Raw genomic sequence first — 23,074 nt, forward strand, 5'->3', positions numbered from 1 at the left:
TCACACCTCTCCCACAGGACCTGAGAAGGTCCAGACGCATCATCACAGAAGCAACAGGATTGGCAAAAATCATTCCACTCCTACTACATACTAGAAAGGGCAAGCTATTCTTTTGCTCTCTGTTAAGCCTGAAGAGCAGAAGAGAAAAAAAAAAAAAAAAACAAAAACAAAAACCAAAAAAGCAGCACACCTATATTTCCTCACATGTGTTTTAAGGCTAGAGGAAGCTGATGTACTTATTTATTCTCCCTACCTGTATTATGCAAGCCACAGACCTCCATTCCTCTTTGTTTTAGGACTGAATTAAGTCCTAATTCTTCACCACTAATAGTAAAAGGCTCTGTGAATAACACAGATGAATGGTGCTTTAACACTCTCTAGTTAGAGCATTACTACAACCTGTTGTGTCTCCCAAGGCATAGTCTGATCATGTAAGAATAAAACAGCAATGCTACTTGTGGTTATTGCGGCATTTTTATGTGTACAGATGTGGAGATTTGAAGACCGCATGGGAAATTGTGTGTAGGGATACAAGGCTCTGCCATTCTACATGAATTAATACACTTTTTATGAGAAAGCTTAATAAATGTGTTCCAAACCAGGGGGTCTTCCATAACATAATTTGCATGAAACAGAATTGACCCAGAAAATTTTAATCTAAATCCCAATCTGATTTGTATAAAGTAATTTAATTTCCTCCCTCGTAGTTATATGGATTTTATCAATTATACCAATTAAATTGTCAAGCAGATTTATTGACCAGTCATCTACAAGACACTTTCTTTGATGTACTATTCTTGTATCATCAGCTGGTCATGCATGTGTAGCCTTGGTTTTGGGTGTCATCATGTGCAGCTGAATACTCAGATGAGAAGGTTCTAATAAATGAGTTGTGTGAACCAAATTTTGAAACAGGAACAAGAATGGAAAGCTCCTTGTTTTTAAATGTAGGCACAAAACTACAGGTAATGGCAGATACGATCACTTCAGATGCTTAGCCATCCTATGTGGAAAATACACATTTGATTTCTGACCTCAGATTTGGACCTCCATGCTCTTATCTAAATGTAATCATTCTTGCCAGAATGCACATCCAGTTAATTTTAAATGTAAAAAGTGAGCCATAAAATTAAAGGTTGGTTTTGAACTTGGTAACCTCTGTTTTTCAGTCCATTTGATTTTCTCTATTGCCTGGGTTCTAGACAAGTGGCAAATCTTTCTGAAATAACCTTATTATCCATCCTGAATAATTTTGTTATTAAAATAAATTTTAATTTGTCAGAACAAATTACTAGAATCAGACATCTTGCTTCCACTGAGGGAATCAGAGTGCAACTTCTGATTTCCTCATAACCTTTTCCTAATTTCCTTCTACAAGTTTGCCAAGAAAATATGGATAATACTGGAAGAAGAGTAAACAAGTTACAGATCTTTATAGTCAATGAAAAAAAAAACAACCAACCAAACAAACAAAAAACACCCACAAATATATGGCTGCTAAATAGGAGGACTGCTGTGGGGCAGATTCAAAAGTCTAAAGAAAAAAGCAAATGTGAGTAATGAATTTGACTCCAGTGGGAGTGCCTGGGTCCACATTTGGTAAAAGCAGGTAGGGAATGCACAGTGGCATTCAGGCTCCTTTCCCACTGCTGGTCCAGAAAACATGGGAGATACCCAACAGTGGTTTGGTGTCCTGGGATATACTTCTAGAGTTAACTTTTTTAGAAATACTAAGCACTCAACATGAATAAGAGAATATACGGTTGTATATATCTGTACACATTGAGAATATACATCAACGTATATTGATGTGGTGTTGGTTACAGGGACGCCCAAATCTGGCGGTTTGTGTTATCTTCCGTTACAGCCAAAGCTAAAATTTTGTTTTTCACTGTTGGCATAGGAAGTCTGAATTTTTGGTTCATGTCACTGTAATGCTCAAACTCTATTCCTAAAATCTTTCGAGACATTTGTCAAAAGCAGTAAGTGGCATGATATGGTAAACAGAGCTGACGTGAAAGACAAAGACCTTGTTAAGCGTTGAAGAGCCACTTGGACTATTTCTGAAATACTTGGCTGCATGCATCATGTCAGTATTTTTGGTAAGCACGCCTGTGAATGTATGCTTTGGCCAACAGCTCTGTATCACTCTAGTGAGTGATGTAATGAAAGATATCTCATGATGAATATGAAACATAAGTAACAGCTATCTATGTTAGTGCCAAACACAGAGCAAATATGCCTCCTTAGCTGCCTGATGGCTTGGAACTGTTTCCTCTTTTAAATCCGCAGCATTTCTTTGGCCTTTACACCCATTTAAAAAATAAAGAATAAGGGAAACAAAATGTTAATGCACAAGCTACCTCTAGCAAAGAGTGTGTGAGATTCATAGAATCATTTAGGTTGGAAAAGACCTTTATTATCACCAACTCCAACCATCCACCTAACACTACAAGTCCATTACCAAGCTTCCTCTTTGGACAAGCCAGCTGTGGCTGGGGGCTGACCATTGTTACAGCCGTCTGCTGGTGTCCAGCACAGCAAATACGGCTCCTGCGGGGACTGTCCTGAAGGCAATAGCACCGAGGTTGGGCTGCATCAAAGCCATGCTGAAGAGGTTAGGAAACAGGAGAAAAACATGACAACCAACCCGACCCCCGTTTTTCCTTCATAGGACTTCAGCCACCAGGCTGGTCTCCAGTACAGAGTAGGTGTTTAATTCAGAGGTGTGCAGGGCAGGAAGAAGTCACACTTGTGCCTAAACACAAAAGAGCCATTATAACACGTATATTCTGTGTGGTTCCCTCCAATTTGCCATCTGTTTCGTGTAGCTGGAGCAGCACAGAGCAGAAGAAGTAGAGGGTACCTCCATGCCTGTGCTGGGGCACAAAGCAGATGCAATATTGTGGGATTACTGATAGTTCTCGTCCAGCCTAGGAATCCTTTACGTACTTCAGGCTGCAGAAACTTAGGTAGCAGACAGGCAGTGACTACAATTCCCTTGTTTCTGAGTCAGACATCTCACCTTGAGTAAGGCAGAAATGTTTTTACTGAGTAGTTTTGTGAGACTTTCCTTCTAAAGTTCAGGGGCAAAGCCAAAGCATACACGTCAAAACACAGGGAGCAGCTGAGCTCTTGTCATGCAGAAATCCAGGCGCTGTTTCAGGGACAACAGAACCAAAAGTGTTATTAACCTAGCTGGAGGATGCCCTGCCAGAAAAATAATGCTTTTCATTATGAAGATGACAGTGTAACACCCGGAATGGTAGGGAATATTATTATTTTTTTTTTTTATCTACAGCAGTTGAATACTGCAATAGGTTTGATTTCAGTGAGTGCAAATGAAAGAGAATATGGCCTTCAGTGCTTAGCCTAGCTGTAATTACATGGGGCTGTGATTTAGGAGACAGTGTCTCATTCCTTTCTCCTCATCTAAGAGTAGCATAAAAAACTATATATTATTTAAAATGAAGTCAAGAACACCCTGGTATCATTTAAATGACCTGAGCAGCAGATACAGCAGGCAAGAAAGAATTATTATTAAATTAACAGTTTCATAAGGTGGTTCAGCATCAGACACAGTTGGAAGAGGGAAGCAAAATCAGGAGGGAGGTTTCAAGAATTGTTCAAGCAGCTGACAATAATATAACTGCAGCTTAAGTAAGAAACGTCAGAGCTGAAATCTTCTTTCCAGGCATAACAAAATATTTTCTGACAGGTGTGGATTCCTAAATGCTGAAGAATCAGTCTTTAGACCCAGGAGTGTGCCTCTGCCTAAGAGAAATCATCACTTTCCAGTTGAAATCTTCAGTCTAAACTAAGCTCCTAAAATTGCTAACTCATTTAAGACTGAAGAAATTTTCAGAGCTATGTAACTCTTCTTGTTCCAGCAAATCAACTTGAGTCAAAATGTATTTGTCATTTAGCTGTGAACACGATTGCCAGCTGGATACTGTCTTTCTAACTGCTGTGGCTGCAAAACACAATCCAATCTCCCCCTTAAACCCTGCACCATCTTGTCTTTCAGTCCTGAGTTTCTGCGGTCTTGGTGATAAATTGTTCTTGGCATACCACTGCATCAATACGTAAAATGAAAAAATATATTAAAAAGTCTTGTTTCTTCCAAGAGCTTTAGATGTAAAGCAAGCAGACCTTGAAAGCATCAAGTCTTTCTTATTTTCCTGTACTTTGGTAGTTAGTAACCAACAGTAAGACAGTGCCTCAGGCTATCAAGATTATCGAGACATTGACTGCCTCCAAAAAATATCCAGACCTCTTATCACATTAAATATCCTTGGATCCCACAGATGTTGCTACCATGAAAGTAACTGCTTCATCTGAAAAAGAAACAAAAGAAATGGAAATGTATTGATTTCTACCTATGAGTGCAAACCACACGAAGCAATGCCTTTTGTCTTCTCCCCCTCCCGACTCCCAGACAAAATCAACCCATTCCTGTTACCTCTATCAAGGGATTTTATTTTCTGCATTTTGTCGTATTTTGTTCTGGTTGAGATTGTTTTGAGGATTTCCTCCTTGGATTTGTGTGTGTGTATATCTTCTTTTCCTTGGCTTTCAGCTAGTGTCCCTGCTGGGAGTTTAATGTTGCTGGGTTTTGGTGGCTTAAATGTATTTATTTATTTATTTTATGGGAGAATTGGTCACTTCTCATTTATCACCTTCCCTAGGAAGACAGCAAGTGTTCCTCAGGTCTCAGCTGTTATTTCCACTAGCTCTGTACTCTGAGTGTGTCTGTGCACAGTCTCCTTCACACATGCCATTGGGACTGCATTGGCAGGAGGAATTCCCGCTGAGCTGCAGCCTCATCTGGCCCCCAACTACTATGTGAAAAAGGAAGAAAGCATGAAGGCATGGATTCAAAAAAAGCAAGCAGGTGCCTAACGCCGATCTGTAAAGAGCCACCAACTGTCCTTATACTGAAATCAGTCGATGTAAATTAAAAATACCCATAGAAGAAGAAAGGGTGTATTTTCCTGCACGAAGAACACTGGGCAAGGGCAAGTGGCCTCCCTCACAGAGGATGAATTGGGAGCTGGATGTTGAACTTTGGAGATCTGCTGGGTTTTGCACTTTTTGTAAAGGAAGGAACACAATACCTTCTTAGTTTTAAAATGAATTCACATTTATTTTCTTTTTTTCTGGATGATAGGGAGAAATACACAAAGTAGGTGGGCAAAGGTATCAGTTGAAAGACAAAACGTAGGTCCATCGCTTTGTGGGAGCCTGCTGTGCATCCACAGGTTGCGAGCCAGAGGAAGGGAGGGAGTTCAGGTAAGGACTTGGAGAAAGAGAGTCAACGGCTTCAGTTATCAGGATGAACTGCAAAAAGTGAGTTACAGCTTCACGTTACTTCTTGTTGCACACTTAACTAGTTGAATCTGAGTGGCTGACCTGATGTCCAGGGGACAAAGCATTTTACTTTTTCAGTATATGGAATTATGCCATTATATGTTGAGAAACAATTGACTTCCCACCCCTGAGTATAGATATTTGTATATATCCTAGCCAACAATCAGTCATTTAACTGTTTCTGCTATTGAGATTACCTGCCAGAGATGGCAAGGGGACAAACTGAGGGATGAGGCACCAAAGCGTGTGTGCATTACATACCCGTATGGTATGAGAGAATTTAACGAGCCTCCCTTATGATCTGCATCCAGCTCTATAAACTGCGGCCTCCAAAGCACTAATGCAGCTACTTCAGGCTCCTGCCAAAGGATTTGTAGTAAGAGCTTAGTAAGATACATGATCCATCCAGGTACTTATGTGATGATTTCACTGGTGTAGTAACTGTGTATCTAACATAAAGGAGAGCTGGATCAAGTCATGGGGTAAAAGTGTGAAACGTAGGAAGGTGGGTCCCAGGTGTATGATCAGCTTGTGTCATTTAATTCAGAATACACCAGGTCTGGCCGCTGCAGATTCATTCTCTTTTTCTCCTTCCTATCCATGCAAACACCCTTAAGAAATTAAACTTACTCAAAGCAAGAAGCAAAAAATTGGCAACAAATTAACTAAGAATATATTTTTTCTATGTATGTGTTTTGATAGCTAACACTGTTAAGCCTGATAATTGATGCCTTTAAGCTTGGAAGGATTTTCAAGAGAGTGGTTATAGTACCAGTTATAGAATCTCTTGTCCTTAAAGAAGGATGAAGTAAAATTAAAAGAGGGGCACCCATTAGGAAAGTAATAAAAATGTTACTACTTGGTCACAGTCAGAATGACAAGCAAATGTCAAACCAGGAGACAAATTCTTGACATTCATATGTTTGTGACTGTCAGTACCTGCCTGCTCTGAATAAGAGCCTGAACTTAACACTTGCATTACTGTAGATAGCTGCTGCAAAAGATTTCTACTCAGTTGCTTGGCCTCTGTTGTGAACACTCTTACCCTGAAGAGGCCATTCCTCCTTTTCAACACTGGAAGGAAGCAAAAAGGCATGCTGGGGAGTAATGCACCCATCTAATGCAGCAGAATCAATACCTAGAAATTAAGTACTATACTTATTAATGCTAATGCTTCTCTGAGAGACAATTTTCTATAAATTACTTATCCTGATTAAAAGTATGTTTCAAAGGAAGTGTATTTATAAATTGAAACAATCAAAAATGGTTCATGAAATGTCACATGGAAGAAAATTTCCTGATATGTTATTAAACAAAACAAATTGTTATCAAAAGTTAGCAATAAGGAAAGAAAAAAAAAACCTATATGCTAGATTGTCTGTATTTAAGACTAGCAGAACACTTGAAATTGTTAAGAGTCTCCTTTGGAATAAACGACTACAAATGCATTTAAGAGCTGTAAATGGCTGAAATACAACCTAGCCTCACCTGCAGCTCCCAGTCCTGACACCCATGCAGCTTTTGGTGATTCAGAGCTTGGTGCTCACCCAGGCTGCATGCCCTGCTTCTCCTTCTGCAAGGATGAGTCTGGGGGACCAGATACCACAGGGACCAAGTCTCCTTTCCACATGAGTAACTCAGGAGCAACTCTTGTGAAGTTACTCTACTGCAAACCTGAAGAAAGAGGTCTTCATTTTTGCTTCAGAACGTTTTTACTAATTCAGATCAAGCCTTTAGTCAGGATTACAAAAGTTGTTTGTCTCTTCTCACTGGTAAATGAGCTGCCAGACCACAGCAAACTGCTATCAGCTGTCACATTTGCTGTTGTGCTGAACTTGATTAAGAGGTTGGGGGGGATCTTTTAAGGGATTTGGGCTAAAAGAATCATGCTACAATATCATCTATATAGTGGGATTTGCATTGATTTATTAGCAAACATGCACAGAAATAACACTGACTTTGCAAATCAGGATGAGGGGGGATGACTTTTCTGTGGCCAGTGTTTGCCATGCAGAATGGCTGTGGCACTGACCAAGACAGGACACATGAGGTCTCTGACGCTGAAACCTCCTCTGTGGGATGCATTTTGAGTGTAAGATTTTGGAGTCCTGAATTTTGGGAGCCAAAGAAACCTGAATACCATCCCTAAATCTACCATACAATATTCTCTGTGTGAAGTTTATTTCCAACCAAAGTTAACTGGGTTTTGGTCCCTCTTCAGTTACTCCTGTGTACTGCTGAGGACTAGGACTCAAAACTCAGCTCAGATAAAACACTACCAGCCAAAAACAACGGTACAGAGCTTCTGTACCCTGATAACCATTTTAAATCCACCACTTTGTTAAAGGAAAATATTAAGTGATTAAATGGGCCTACTAATGTAAAGTACATCATTGTACTGGTTTATGGTGGCCCCAAAGAGGCTCTTGTCTCCTTTGAGGTGGGATGTGCCGAACCACGCACCGAGGGCTGGGCCAGGCAGAAGCGTGCCATGTGCTGTGATACAAATAACCCTCAGGTGGTACTGGAGATTCTGCGTATTGCCAATAAAAAGTTGTGGAATGTAAGCACCGGTTCTAGCAATGTCTGTCTTTGCATTTGTCCTGTGAAACGTAATGTGAAGTCCCCTGTATTTGGGTTGAGACACACAATTTATTTTTACAATAGCAAAATAAGCATTGTTCCCTTTGGTTATACTTCTAGTTAAAAATCCAGAGATGTCACTTTGGCGTGGAAAAGAAGGTGACAACAGAATATGACTATTAGATTCCAGTTACTTTCAATTCTTGAAAGAAAATTATTTTATTGGCATTCAAGAAATAAGGTGCAAGAGAGCACCAAGAGCATTGTAACACACCCATTGCATAGCATCACATAGGGTAAGATGAAAAGATGAGATGTCATCTGTGACGACAGAAAACTGAGGGACTGCGTCTGTTATACATGCAGATGTTGCCGAAGAAGTGACACTGCCCAGACAGCCTCACACCTTGCAAACACCAAAACCAGTGTGAGACGCCCCGGTAATCTGAAATGGCAAGAAGCAGCAAACGGCCTTTTCAGAGGATGGAGGAGACAAAAAGTTTAGTTACAGAAATAGACGGAGAACCTCTCATACGTTTTTATCTTTATTTCCCCCCAAGCTAACGAACTTCCTAACGTGTCTCCTCCACTCGTCGTCCCGGGGCTCCCCACAGCCCCCCGGGGGCGCTGAGGCGGCGGCGACCCCCTCGGCTCCCCTCGCCTCAGGGCGCCGCGCCCGCGAGCAGCCGTTGGGGAGCGACCGTTAGAGGCGGCCGTTGGGGGGCGGCCGTTGGGGGGCGGCCATGAGGGGGCGGCCCCGGGCTCTGCGCCCCCTCAGGAGCGGTGGTGGGGCGGCCGGGGGAGGAGGAGGAGGGAGGCGGCAGCCCCATGGCGGAGGTAAGGGAGGCGGTGGGGCTGGGGCTGCGCCCCGCGGGAAGGCTCCGGAGCAACGTGCTGTCGCTGCCACGGAGAGGGAGCGGGTTTGTGCCCTGAAGTAACGCGGTATCACGTTTTGCCAACCCAGGGGGTGGTTTTCGAGGCGCAGGAGCAGCGAGGGTTCGCTCCGAGCCCCCCTTGTGAGAGCTCTCCCGTGTCCCGAATGCGGTGTGTGATCGGCAGGTCGGGATGGCAAGGTGAGGACTTTCGCTTTTACTCGGCATTTCCTCCTGAATTGCCCTCCTTTCCTTCATGTGGGGCATACAGGCAGCTCAGGAATGTAAAATAGCTGCAGAAATACGGCTTCTCCACAGCGCGTCACAACTATCGACTTAACCGCACAGATCACCTCTTGAAGGGCACATGTATGTCACAGTCCTGTATTTACACTTGCCAGTAACATTTCTCAGTGTCACTCTAGGCTTATTACGGTGCTGTGACTAAACTCTAGTCTCTTTTCATCTGCCTGCATTATCAGTGTGGCACCTTGAAAAAATAAGGTAGGCGATGAATGCCTGGTGGTGATGGCCAGTTTCAGTAGTAGAGGATGCAGTCTTTACTGCACTTCTGTCTGCTTGCCCCCACTCAGACCCCATGCCTGTGGAAGTGTTGTGCACATCTGTAACTTTAAAGGAGCTCAGCAGAGCCATTCAGTTGCAGGGACTGCCTTTCTGGATCGAGTCACTGGCAGGCACAGAGTTTCGTTATGCCTGAATAATTTATGATCTAATTTACGATCTGATACTTTTGTGATACCCTCTGCAGATAGAAAATATGCAGTAATGCCAAGATGGTGGTTTTGTGACTTAGAAGGATAATCAGTACGTCTTGAAAGCCCAAGTTGAGCTACTGAGATTTTTCAAGTTGATTTTGAATGATTATGAATACCTGTTCTCATTATGAATTACGGGACCTGCATCAACTACTACTTGCTAAATTTGTCTTGTATAGTAGATTTTCATATTTTCCTTCCTTTTCTTTTTCCTCTCTTTTTCTTTTTTTTTTTTTCTTTTTCTATTTCCCCGTGTGTTCACTTGGCTGTTTTTTTGAACTGTAGTTGCAAAATTAGTTTCCACGCCCTAACTGCAAGGGATCACTTGTTTCCATAGAGAGATGATGAATTTCTTTGCTAAATGTAGGTCTGGACCTCTCTTTTAATGCATGTTTTGTTTAAGTTGAAAGAGTGATTGGACCAAGGCAAGGTAGTGTTAAGTTCTTGAGCTAAGACATAAATGGACTTTTAAGTGAAAACTACCATGTCTGTCCCACCAGAGTTGTTTTGAAGTGCATGACAGGTCCAAAAAAAAGAAATACAAAGGGAAAAGTTGATCTTAGTTTTAAAGGTGACCTCTGTAAGTTTGAATAAGTCTACTTGTGCTGTCAAAATGTTATTGCAACAGAGGAATGAATTTCAAAGTGTTCTTGCTGATTTATAACCTTTATTTTGCCTTTTGTAAAAATATATCAGAGGTATTATTAGCCTTTCTTTTATCTCTAATAGATCAGGACCAGACTTAGGGCTATGTGTAAACAGATCAAAGTGATGGCTTTGTTCTGCTTGTTATTGTGTGATTGCTAACTTATCAAAGCTTTACACAATCAGATTAATCCACTCCCGGATTCATTTCATTCATTGGGCTCCTGAGAATGTTGTTGGCAACACCATGCGAACTGGTGATTCTCATCCTTAGGGAACTGGTATTTCAAATGACTCTGGAAGATGAACGCAGATGAAAAAGAAAATGAATTCAGTGGCTGAAATACGCAGTTTGGGCATGCTGAAGTGTGTGGGATTGCTTTACTTTTTTTTTTTTTTTCCCGTGCTAAAACGTAACGCAGTGTTCTAAAAGTTTGAGCACTTAGTCTGACAATGAGTAAAGCTAACAGGTGTGTTTCTGCATTTGGCTTGCTGCCCAGCAGACTGAGATCAGCTCTCACCTTTGGATTAACTGTTTTAATCAAACTATTTCATTCAGCCCACTTCTGTAACAGAAGTTTGCTAATAAAATGTAAACTCTGCAATATTTTTTATTACCTTGGTAATAAAAATAACAAAATACATTTCTTCTGAAATACACCTTTTAACCAGAAAAATAAACATATGATCTCAGAGTCTTGCTGCCTGTTTTCTTAGATGGATGTATTTAACAGGATCAGGAAAGAGAGTTTGTACCAAAGCTGAGACAGAATTAAAAACAGTTTTTTATTCTGAATTCTGTACTTAATTCACTGTCCTACATTACTGCAGGTCATAGCACATGGTTTGTAGATGTGCTCGTAGGGCTCAGGGTATTAGTTTAGTGGCTCCATGCGTTCCATTTTACAGATCTGATTCTCACGGATGTGTAAGATTGAGACTAAGGTACCAGGGTTCCTGCATGGGAGCCATGAGTTACATCCTTGCAGGGGGAAAAAAAAAGTGGTAAACTTGATTTGAATAAGCCAGGAAAGCGTGCATCGGTTCATGCAAGGCATCTTGCAATGGAAGAACAGCATCTGTAGCAATGAAAGCTGACCTAGGTCCTACCGTTTGCAGAATGCCCCAGCCCATGATTTTAGGTTCCAGTGGTCATGTTTGCTAGGAAAGTAGATTAAAAAGGGTGGGTATGAACCTCATGTCTGTGCTGATTACTTCTCATTGTACTTTTTTCCTGATACAACAGTGTTCATTACTTAGTCGTCTTCTTCATAGTTGGCTGAAAAAATAGGCTGTGGTCTTGTTTTTTTAAGAGAGAATTTAATATGGAACTGCTTGCTCCTTAAATGGTGACAGTGTATTCTCTCTGAATTCTACTGTTGAAAACCTGTTTCTGTTGCCTGCTCACACAAGGAGATCACATTGGGTAGGTTATTGACCTACTCATACAGGTAAAGGTAGGGAAAAAATAACCAGACATTCCTGTGTGCTTGCAAATTATTATTGGATTGCTCAAGGAATGAGCTTTAATGAAAATACTAAATTGAGACACTATGTGGGGATGTACATTTTAAAGTTTTAAGTATAAAAAAAGCAATAAAACAGGAAAAAACAATAAAAGCAATAATAAAATAAAAATAATAAATAATAAAAACAATAAAACAGGAAAAAAAAAAGGACATGCAGCTGACACGGGATGTAGGTGTGATACCAATGGGAAAAAGAGATAAGGACCGCACAGGCATGCAACCTGGGATGCGGTCCATACCCCACTGTGCCAAAAGAAGGCTGTGATTTCCTTAGGCTTCCCACTGTAAATCTGCCCTGACAACGCTTCTGGAAGCTGCCAGGTTGAGCCACAGGCCCGTATGCAAAATGAACAAGACGGGTTTTCCAGAGCACCTTAAAAACTGTGCGTGTGGAAGTAGTAAGCCATGGTGCTACGAGATGTGTGTAGCACAGATATAGGTCCAGTGTAAATGGTAGAGTATTAGCAAATCCATAGAAAGTCTCAAGGAGCTTGTAGTACAGCGTCTTGGCCAAAGACCTTGCAAGAGTGAAGAGCTGCCCTGCTTGATTCAATACTTTTTTTTCTCTATCAATCTGTGTATAGACACTTCATGTGTATATTAATATGTCTGTATATTTATGCAGACATGACATGTGAAGAAAGGGAGGATAAAATTTGGATGAGTTCTTTATCTCTCAAGGGATACACACGGGGAATAATTTAGATTACTAGGGATGGACCGTGGAGCTCTTCACTTTATCCGTGGCCTGAATCTCATAGGAAAAACATTTTTATTTTCCAAATTGCATGAACCCCCCAAACAGTGATGCCGCCCATATCAGCAGATGAGCCAGGGTCTGAATGAGGGCAGCAGTTGCAGTGCTGGGTCATCGAGCAGTACGTAGGGCAGGCTCCAACTTGGGGTGAGACAGAGAAGGAAGTCTCTGCCCCCATCCAAACCAAAAATGTTTGTCGTATGTGGATGCATTACATTCTGTACAACAGATCCTGAAGCCCTTTATAAGGGCTGAACTCCGGTGCTAGGTTAAAGACTGTCTGCTGTATTCAATACTTAACAGCGTAACATTGCTGTTGTTTATAAACTAAAAAAGTTAAGGAAGAAAATGTACAGTGGATAATTCTTATTGTTTGCACTGTAATCACTATGTTTGTATTTTGGCAGGGCATTTTGGAGCACGATATTTAAGACCTCTTACAAGCATAGCTTTTTGAACACTGCGCAAAAGATCAGAATTTCACAGTATTAAAAATGCATTGGATGCAGTGAATCCGTCCTGGTTTTTGGGCATCATTTCAAATATTTACACTGACTGAGAATACTTTGAGATACACTGTTGTTGTTCTGTTTTGTTTTCTTGGAAGGTATCAAAACTTTTTTTTTTTTTTTTTAAGTAAGTAGAAACCAGGTAGGATTTTTTCTGAAAACTTTTCTCCGGTTGAGAGCAGTCACACTGTAGCTGTGTGCTTCACTCAGAGTATTTTTCAGTTTTATTTAGTTATTTTTAACATTTTAAGCACTGGGATATAACAACATTTCAGTGGAGGAATGCCTGCAAATAGTTGAACGGCACTAGTTTGTGCTCCTGGATTAGCCAGAACTTAACTAAGTTTAATAAGAGGGTTTGTGAAGGGCTGAGTGGCTTCAAAGAGAAGTGGGCTAAAAGAAGAACTTTGTGCATTCGGTGTCTTGTAGATTGTGATCTTAATTTTTGTTATGGTTTGCTGCAGAAGGTACAAGGGGTTTAAAAAGTCAAGTCCCACAAAGTCAAGTCCACTGCTGGAACAGGCAACGTTCTTCCAATTAAAGCATAGGTTGGGCTACCCATAAAATTGCAGTTTCTCTCACCTCTGCATTGATTTTGGGCCACCTTAAGTAGCGGTTTTGATATAAATTAATATTTTTTGTTTCAAAGACTGACAAACTGAAGCTGATAGTTGATTTGTGGCAAGTCATATCTCAGGAAAAGGGCACAGCTAGAGCCCAGCCCTCTGTCACATGAGGCTGATAGATAACTCACTAAATCGGACTTAATCTCAGATTGTGTTCTGTAGCCCAACCAAACTAGTAAATGGCAGAAGTAAGATAAGAGTTTGAGATACTTGGATTTTTTGTTTTGTTTTGTTTTATGTACTGTAAGTCTCCTGCCTTCTGCTTGTGCAGAAATCTTTCCAAATGTAAGTAGGAGGCTGTCTTCAGGTACTGTTTTAGTTTGTAAACAGCCTGCTGTGAGGTGTGAACTTCCACACCTGCTGTTGCAATAAATGTACTTGGCTGTAATATTAAGCCTTCCACAATCAAGAGAGAAGAGAATTGGTTGTCTTTTCTGTGCAGAGACTGACTGATGTGATCCTGATCTAGATTTTGAGCTCCTGGTGGTATTATTATGAGTCTATTTCCATTTCTTCTGCTACCATTAATATGAAATAAGAAACAGGACAGAAACACTAGGTGTGGCAGTGCAGCACCAAGTAAGTAGTATTTACATGTAATCCCTTTTTGTCATTAGATGTATATTCAGACTGCAAAATTAAGTTATCTTTAAAGAAATGCTGTACTTAAAAACATGCCATGGCTGTTTCTGGAGGAGGTCTTTCTCTTCTCCTCATAGCAGCAGACCAGCAATCATCCCAAGTGATACACAGGCTTGGAAAAAAGCATTCAGTTGCTGAGCAGTATTTTTTTTCCAGCTGTTTTTCCTCCACTGGGAAAGACTAACATCAAAGACTAAGTCTTTAGCAGCATAATCCAGGAGATTTTTGTTAAAAAAACAAAACTAAGTAATGAGGAAAAGGTTCCAGTTGTGTTATATGATTTCCATGTAGAGCACTTCACTGAAATGCCCCAGAAGTTCAGAAATCCAGGTTTCCTTGTGATGGTGCTGGGAAGGACTGTCTCCATTGTGTACTTCAGCAAATTGATTTCTGAGGGTTTTAAATGATCTGTGGGGCACACTGTGGGCTTTTTACAAATTTCTGCAAGCCTTTGTTTTCCCTGGTCTTAGAATAGATTTGTACCCCTTGTCATTTTAATAGGATCCATCAAGTTGTTATCCATATACTTCCTTTGTTCAAAACCTATGCTTACAATTAGTTTTTGAGGCATCATGTTATAGATAATAAGTTTCTGTTTCCTCCATTTACCTCTTAATCAGCCAGTAGGGTGATGGATTTACTGTGTTCAGGAGGTGAATACTCGACCTTACAGCAGCAGCTTTCCATACTGCTCAGCTCAAGAGGAGCTGTTTAAGGTCTTTAATAGCTGTTGTCCTTGACTTATTTGCTTTTGATGATGATGGATTTTATCAGTTAGGATGATAATGGAGTATATTAATTGAACAAGTATTAGGATGGTGCTTTGTAATACTGAATACTAGCCGTGATCTTGCAAACACAGTTGAAGGAATAATTTCATGCCTACGAATAGCTCCTCTGGACTCATTTAAATGTTTGCAAGTAGCTGGTTACTGTGCCCGCAGCGTCTTCTGTAGTGAGTTCCCTCTCCTGCTCTTTTACCAGATAGAGGAGTCCTGCATTTTTGTGCAATTGTGGTAGAAAAGTACATTTGTTTTTTGAGATTTGATGATAACTCATCTGGTCATTTTTAATTTCAAATGGCAAAGAAGATGTGATATATTGATACGTGTGTATATATATGTGATAAAACACAAAGAAGTGATATATTGGAATAACATTTTTAGTAGGTAGAAATTGTGTTGGGCTTTGTTGAAGGCAAGTATCTCTAACATCAGAGAGAGATGAATGCCCTATTTGTTGTTAGAAATGACTGCTTATAAAACTAAATGTCCCTTCTAATCCATGAGAAGAAATTAAGAAAAACTGAAATAGTTGAAAAATAATGTTAATGTTTTTAAAAATAAATATTTGTAATAGAATTAAAATAAAATGAATATTACTTTATTCTCAAATGTTATTTTTTACTTTGAGTCTTATTTTTAGACTCGTGTGTTACATTTTTGAATGTGTTTTGTATGAAAATAATTGAAAAAAATCTCATACACATTTTGATGACTGTTACAGCTGCAGTTTTTGTATAGTTTAGGCTTTGATCGTGAGAAAAGAGGACATTAAGTCATTACATTTGCTGCTGTTGAGAGCTTTTCTGCTACGGCCATAGCATTTTCCTAGGAATGTATGGAACTAACGCAGTGTAGCCACCTGGTTTCCTGGCTGCCATTCCGCAGAGTCGCACATTTTAATAGCTCAGACTTACTCTTTAAAGCTGGAATATGACAGTTTTGTTTGTTTGTTTTGGTTTTGCTTGTTTTTTGAGTTCAGATATGCAAAATGCTTAGCAGTGATCCCTTCTCACTCCAGCAATACCCCAGCCTTAAAATAATAATAATAAAAAATCTCTGCCAATACAACTGCAGATATAACTTGAAAAATGCTTCTGAGAACACTAAATCAGAACAAATTCATCCTTGGAGATGAAAAATATATATATATTTTCTTGAAAGGAGGATTTTGTTAACTGGTCATGTTTCTAATTGCCTATTTTAAAATTCCATCACTTAGTATGTAACTGGTCTGGATATGTTGTTGTGGAATGACATCCAGATGATACTGAAAGCCCAGACTCTCCATGAAATCACAGCATGGTGTGTCTGTTTCAGAATAGTTCATTGCCAGTGGTTTTGAATGTCCAGTTCTACCATGGATGGGTTCAGTGCCTGTGTACCTAAAGCAAAGCTGGTGTCTGCAGTTGAGAACTGTGACCTCGTTCAGCCCCCAAAGTCTGCGTATACTCAGTTAATTTCTGTGAATGAATTGTTCAGTGTATTTTTTACTTGAAATGCTGTAGCTGTTTAAAAATTAAATATGTGCTTAAAGATTAGTTTTGTTAGTGTGTTTCTTAATGGGACTTTTATTTTTGTCTTCAGGATGTTGATTTGAAAGCATGTCAGGAAGCTTTGGATAACTCTTGTCCACACCAAGAAAATAATCAGTTGAAACTGGAAGAGGAGGAGGAGGAAGAAAACATAAATCAAGTAAATGATGAAAAAAATGAAAGAAGGGAAAACTCTAAAGTGGAAGTGAGGGAGAATGTTGATTTTATCAGTGAAGTAAAAGTAGTGCAAGAAACTGAGTAAATGGTTTGAAAGGAATATTTGATTTCCTCATTTAGGATTTGGAGGTGTCCTTTGCAAGGACAGGAAGGCAAGACTGACCTAGGACTATATTTTGTAAAAGATGACCTTGTTCGCCGTCCTGAAAATCCCCCTGTTCCAGTATAGTTTATATAGATGAAATATTCTAAAGGTTACAGAAATTACTTGTAACTAACTAATTACTCAATTATTATTTTTTTCCATCATGAAGGTGCTGTGTTTGAGTAAGGGTTGTTTTTTTTTTATATGCAAATGCTTGAGACGTGAATGCTAAATTACACTGCTTTCACCATTTATGTGAAGCTTTATGCTTGGTTACAGAATGACATTTGGGAGACTTGATTGTTTGGATCTGAAGGTATGTATTGTAACCAGAAGTTAGAAAAGAATCTCATGGTGTTAAACCAAAACAGATGGCCTTTGTCTTTTGTTCTGTCTGAAGGCTACTATGCAAAGTGTTTTCTTATTGAGTCCTTATGAGGGTTGAGAACATCAGATCTGGTTTTCTTGTCAGCCCCTCTGTTCACTACTGCCCTGGCACTTTGACTTTTTTTCATCACAGTAGCAGGTGGTGCAGCCTCAAAGAGAAGGAAAGGTCTGTTCCGCTTTTTGGGGCGGAGTAGGGCACTATTGCCATGGAGTTGTTCTGCTCAGTGTCTCATCAGGATGAAGACTTGATGGTGGGGTCACCAGCTGTGTTTTCAGCTGGTGAAATCCCAAACACCGGCTGATTGAGGCTGGAACTAGGTGATCTGGAGGTGTTCAAGACCAGATTAGATGAGGCTCTGGGCAACCTGATCTAGTGGGTGGCATCCCTGCCCAGGGCAGATATGTTGCAACTAGATGATCTTTAATGTCTCTTTCAACCTGAGCCATTCTGTGGTTCAGTGATACACAGCTGTGCTCTTTCCTGGACTTTGTGTGTTTGTTTTTTTAATTTGTTTGTTTTGTTTTACTTTCTTTTGTGTAAGATAACTATGCTTTACAAAGTGTTTCTATTTTTTTTCTGTCACAGAGCAACAGCAACTATGTAGATTCCCTTCTGTCCTTAGAGGATTATTTCCAGCTTCTGTCGTAGCAGACAAAACGAGCTAGAGGTAAATGTGTAAACACATGTATAACTAATGGATTGGAATACACTCAGTGGTTATTGGATAATGATTTACTCTGTTTTATCTAATTAAAAAACAGGGAATATGTGAGCAAATCAATACAGTAAATCTTGAAGAATTTAAACAAGCTAGTATCCACCTTGTATAGCAGCTGTCATTGGCTTGACTAGAAAATTTTCCTTAATAACTTGTTTGGGATTTGAAAACTACAAAGTCCTGTCTTTCACGTGACCTAATGTTCAAAGTCGGATGGAACTGCTATGGCTTGCTTAATTAATTCAGCTAATGATTTCCTTTCTGAAACCTAATACCAATTCATATTTACACAGCAGCTCTTAGTGTATTTCTCTAAAACAACAGTAAGGTATTCAATGCTAGTAGTTAGTAAGCATTTGCAGCCAAAGGTTACAGTTTTATGTACTTGACCCAGTATTTATGACAAGGAAAGTGTGTTCAAGAACAAACCTATCTTCATTGCAAGTCAGGTTAGTCAACATTAGCAGCAAAACCATTTTGTTTGCTTTGTTTATCTTTTGGACTTCTGATACTATTGTTTACTTTCTGGATGCCCATCTTCACCAAAAAAAAGAGTTATCTTAATTGGAGGTACCCTCTTCTCCCACAGCTCATAGCTGCAATCATTAGCCACAAAGCTACTCCCTACATTGCTTTTTTGCAGTACTCCAATGGCATCTTACATATGCTTCCCGTTCTAAGAGCCCTATAGGTTCATTAGTGTTTTCCATACAGTTTCTTTCTTACAGCTGGAACACCTGGTCTTGGGAATCTCTAGGTTGGATAGTGCCTCCTGCCCCATAAATTAGCTGCCTCCTCTGTTCAACTTTGGTAATGCATTCCACGCTATCAGGGTTCAAAAGTTCGTCGGTACAGTTTTCTCTGTTCTTTCCATAATTCAAAAGGAATTTGGCTGTAACCCTTATGCAGTTATAACAATATATGATTACATATTTTATTTAAGACTATCAGTGCACTGCCATCTTGTGACAATTTATCTGTTGAAAATTGAATGCTTGCTTTTACCAGGTGGCCTAGAACACAGTAAATTCCTAGGAAAAATACAGCAAAGCTTCCTTCTGTTACCTGAGCTCCCCGTAAGCTTAGGAGAGAACTTAAGACATTCTGGTATTTGCGGTGCATTGTTCCTTTCGTGTGGAAAGTATGATTTATGATGAATGTTCAGCATATTGCAGGCAGAAAAGCGTTCTTCTGCACAACAGTAGGGGTGCTTAGTTGTGGAGGAATCATATATGCTTTTTATGTGATGTATTTACAGTCTTAGCTTTTTTTTTTTAAATTCATGTATTTTATGACTGCTTGTCAGCAAGTGTCCTGATGTAAATTGGTGCAGTAGTTTTGTACTTCTTGGAGCCAGAAACTGTAACACAGGTCTGCAAATGGGGGACCTTAATTCTACCGCAGCATTTGTTTATCGTTTGGATTTCAAAGCTGAGGAGTCATGTAGCAGCTTTATTTTTGTAAACAAAAACTGAATAGTAATTTCCAGTCAGAAGACATGTGCAGAAGGTATGAATAATATGGATTTGGGGGGCTATTTCCTTCAAACGGATTAGTAAAGAAGTTGAAATCTGAAGATGATAGACCTGAGTTAAGAAGCTCAGCCAAATGTGGTATTTAGCAGCCCCAAAAGCTTTTATAACCTGTGAGAAGAAAAGCAGTGATACCGTGTCAGCACGACCTTAAAATCAAGTTCCTACCCTCTTTCCCTCTCTTACATCACTATCCTCACTGGTTAAGTTCTGCAGGGAAGCTATTTATCCTCTTTTCAACATTAGCTTTCTAACACTTGGGCATCTTGAACCAGCTCACCCTGGAATGAAATGATGATCATCAATACCACTACCAGGGAAGGGGCAGGACCAACAGCGCTCCTAGAGTGACCTTTTCATAGCTCAGATTAGATGTAATACGTCGGCTGCAGTTTGATGTGCCTTGAGCAACAATTCCATCTCTACCTCTCCCCTTTTATCAGTCCCACACTGTCCTTGCCGCTCCTCTTTCTCACGTAGAACCTTCAAATATCCCAAGTTGGAAGGGACCCATGAAGATCATAGAATCAAACTCCCTTCACTTTTCTTCAGCACCCTTCCACCTCTCTCTTGCCACTTGCCAACACCGGTTGTGTTTTGTACATTCATTGTATAAAAGATCCCATTTCCCCCCTGTCATTTTTAGGGCAGTTTACTGGAAGATACTGGAGAATCACCAACCGCTGTGGATTGAGAAACCGAAGTAAAAAGAATATTGGGGGGAGGGGGATAACAAGGACACCAAGCTTCAGATCAAAATTACAGAGAGAAGAAAAATGTTCTTAGGCCCAAGTACTTGATTTTTAATATCCAACATCACCTTAATTTTTTTCTATTATTGTTGTTTAGCAATGAAAGACCATAGCTTAAGTTCACTTTTAGTGAAAATGTACATTTCTAAGAGAGATGCTGTGCTTTACCTTTGTTCAGAAAGGTTCCGCTTTTCCTTTGAGGAGAGAACCCTAGGAGACTGTTGCATTTTTCTCATATACTTAGTTATAGCTACATGCAAACATAAGGTACCAAATAAAATTACAACTAGTGTGGTCATTCTGCAAATAGATTCTGAAGAGTAATTAGTACCTGATTCAATACTGTCTTACCCCTGCGATTGTATCATTCCCAAGATTTTTGTGGATGGGGGTGGTGGTAAGTTCCTATAGTGTTTCCTAGTCTGTGACATATACTTACGTGCCTTCGATTTTTCCCTTCCCTTTGGATACCTTTCCCAACAGAAGTACTTCAGGTTTTCGCTTTAGCTTTCTAAAACTGGTATTTTGTAAGCACCAGTTTGTGCCTTTCAGTTTATGGGTGGTGAGAAACACTTTTTCCAAACCTATCTTTAAACAACTGACTAGAATTTAATTCATTTATCTGTACTTACAATAATGAGGTTCCACTTCCCATAATGACTTTGATGCAAGAGATTTACTGCCTTTTGGTTTTGATGTTTATTTGTGCTACAAAAAAGACATTCATTTACATGCTTATTCACAATAGCTTATCCTTTTCTAAAAGATGGCCTAAAAAAGAATTGGACATGTAATAATGAGAAAGGAATGTTAGAGGGATACTAGTTTTTGAGATGTTTAAATCATCGTTAGTGTTAAGAACTAGGTAGCAACGCATACTTCTGATACCTTTCATAAGCAAAACCCATAAAAGTGATATTAAAAGAAAAGCTCATTGGTTATAGTATGACTGCAATATAGCAACTTTATGCTCTGGTATGTTAAAAAAATACTCGCACCCACAAATCAGAAAAACTAACCATGTATGTAATATAATTAAATGTCACAGGGTATCTTTCAAATAACTGAACTATGCCTTTAGCATCTAAATAATGTTTGCACTGCTGTTCACACTGAGTAGCAGATGCAGAGCAGTCAACTGGTACTTTCTAAAAAGGAAGCAGTGCCTCAGAGTACAAAATATACTAAGTTATCAAGAGTGTTCACTTTGAACAATTTGCATTTTATATTAAAAGATTTATTCATGCATGTGTGTATCTGTTCTTTTATTGCTCAATTTTACCACACCTTCAAATTGATATGGGAAATTCATAGGGGAGTTTTCCATCAGCAAGGCCCTGCAATTTCCTGATGTTAGTTAATGACCACGGTGAAGCGTATCTGTGCTTGCTGGTACTTACCAGGACTTTCTTTGATCACTAGTTCATGAACTTCTGCCAAAATCCAGAACAGATAACAGATACATAGTATAAATTGTAAGCCTCACTTCTAGAGCCAGATTTTTTTTGTTTTATACGTGCAAGTCATCATGGTTGTCATCTTTGAATTAAATGACATACATATGAGGCATTTTAGACTCCATGCACGTAACCTTTCCAGGACCAGGTCTTAAGGTTGACTTCATGCCCACGTGCACAAATTCTGATGGGTATTAAGTTAGTCCCATAACTAATTAAACCAGAAGACCTAGTATTTCACTTTTAGGACCTCACAAAGCAAGTTTCCAGTATTAAAAAAAAAAAGGAGGGAAAAAAAATCTAAATGCTGATGCCCCCTCCTTCAGTAGCAGAAGTAGAGTGGCTCTTGAGAACTTCAGCAAAGCCAGCCACTAACGAAATGAAGCATGCATCCAGCTGGGTAAGTTACACGGTTAAATTTGGGTACATGCTGAAAATAAAGCACCATATTGAACTCTTACAAAGAGCAATACTACTAATCAAAAGCAGTGTACTACAGCTCATACGTAAAAAATAAATATAAAATAAGGCCCCGGTTCCACTGGTTCCAAAAATACCTGCAATTTTGCAACTGGAAATTAGCATGAACTGACCTTAGCTAATTCCACTTCTATTATTGATCAACAACTCTATTACCTTCATAAAGTTGTTTACTAATATAAATTTCTGAGAACTCAGCTAGCAATGCTACCCCTACAAAAGCTCTCAAGTGCATTACTGAGTGGACTGCAAGTTGTAACAATGCTGATGATACCTTCAACATTACCTCTGGCTGTACTACTAAATTTTCCCAAACCTTCAGGTACCTACCCCCCAGAAAAGACAAAATTATAGGCAGAATTCAGAACAAGCTTTTTTTTTTCTTCCTTCCAAGTAGCAAGCTGCCATTAATTTCACTTAAAAGCTGCCAATACATCTCTGAGTATCTTACCTTTCTGCAACTGACCTGTCGCTAGCATGGGAGTTTCTTTAAAACCATTCCCATGGTAAAGCAGTCTCCATAATCCTTGAGTGCTAAAAATTTTTTGTTAAATTAATCATGAAAAGCAGTAAAGTTAGAAAAGGTCAGATCAGAATACAGAGAAAAACAGTAGATGGTGGGAAAAACATGACTTTCTGCATTACTGCTGGTAGCAACACTTACAGGCACTACAGAGTATTTGTCAGAGAAAAAACAACACAAGCTTAGTACTTTATTAGAATGCAATGCCCTCAGCGTTATGAAACCTCAGGCTGAACAGTTACACAGAGGAATACTGCAAACAGTCCCTCACAGGAC

The 23,074-nt window shown here is 39.6% G+C and overlaps 2 long non-coding RNA genes across 4 annotated transcripts; one reads left to right on the forward strand and one right to left on the reverse strand.

Annotated features, from left to right (window-relative positions):
• Nucleotides 1-4,892: 4,892 nt before the first annotated feature.
• Nucleotides 4,893-7,342, reverse strand: LOC106030226 (uncharacterized). 2 transcript variants are annotated; one of them, XR_010829194.1, is made up of 4 exons: nucleotides 6,859-7,342; nucleotides 6,416-6,508; nucleotides 5,632-5,729; nucleotides 4,893-5,340 (listed from the first exon to the last, which is right to left on the reverse strand). It is a non-coding gene; the product is annotated as an uncharacterized lncRNA (long non-coding RNA). The 2 variants fall into 2 exon arrangements; XR_010829193.1 differs by having other exon boundaries at nucleotides 4,893-5,729; nucleotides 6,859-7,339.
• Nucleotides 7,343-8,391: 1,049 nt separating this feature from the next.
• LOC125183527 (uncharacterized) lies at nucleotides 8,392-21,769 on the forward strand. 2 transcript variants are annotated; one of them, XR_007165688.2, is made up of 5 exons: nucleotides 8,392-8,790; nucleotides 8,918-9,026; nucleotides 16,679-17,264; nucleotides 17,922-18,003; nucleotides 20,233-21,769. It is a non-coding gene; the product is annotated as an uncharacterized lncRNA (long non-coding RNA). The 2 variants fall into 2 exon arrangements; XR_007165687.2 differs by lacking the exons at nucleotides 17,922-18,003; nucleotides 20,233-21,769 and having other exon boundaries at nucleotides 8,639-8,790; nucleotides 16,679-17,909.
• The last annotated feature ends 1,305 nt before the right edge of the window (nucleotides 21,770-23,074 follow it).

The sequence above is a fragment of the Anser cygnoides genome, chromosome 2 (genome assembly GCF_040182565.1).
Source record: "Anser cygnoides isolate HZ-2024a breed goose chromosome 2, Taihu_goose_T2T_genome, whole genome shotgun sequence".
In the NCBI taxonomy this organism is placed as follows: Eukaryota; Metazoa; Chordata; class Aves; order Anseriformes; family Anatidae; genus Anser; species Anser cygnoides.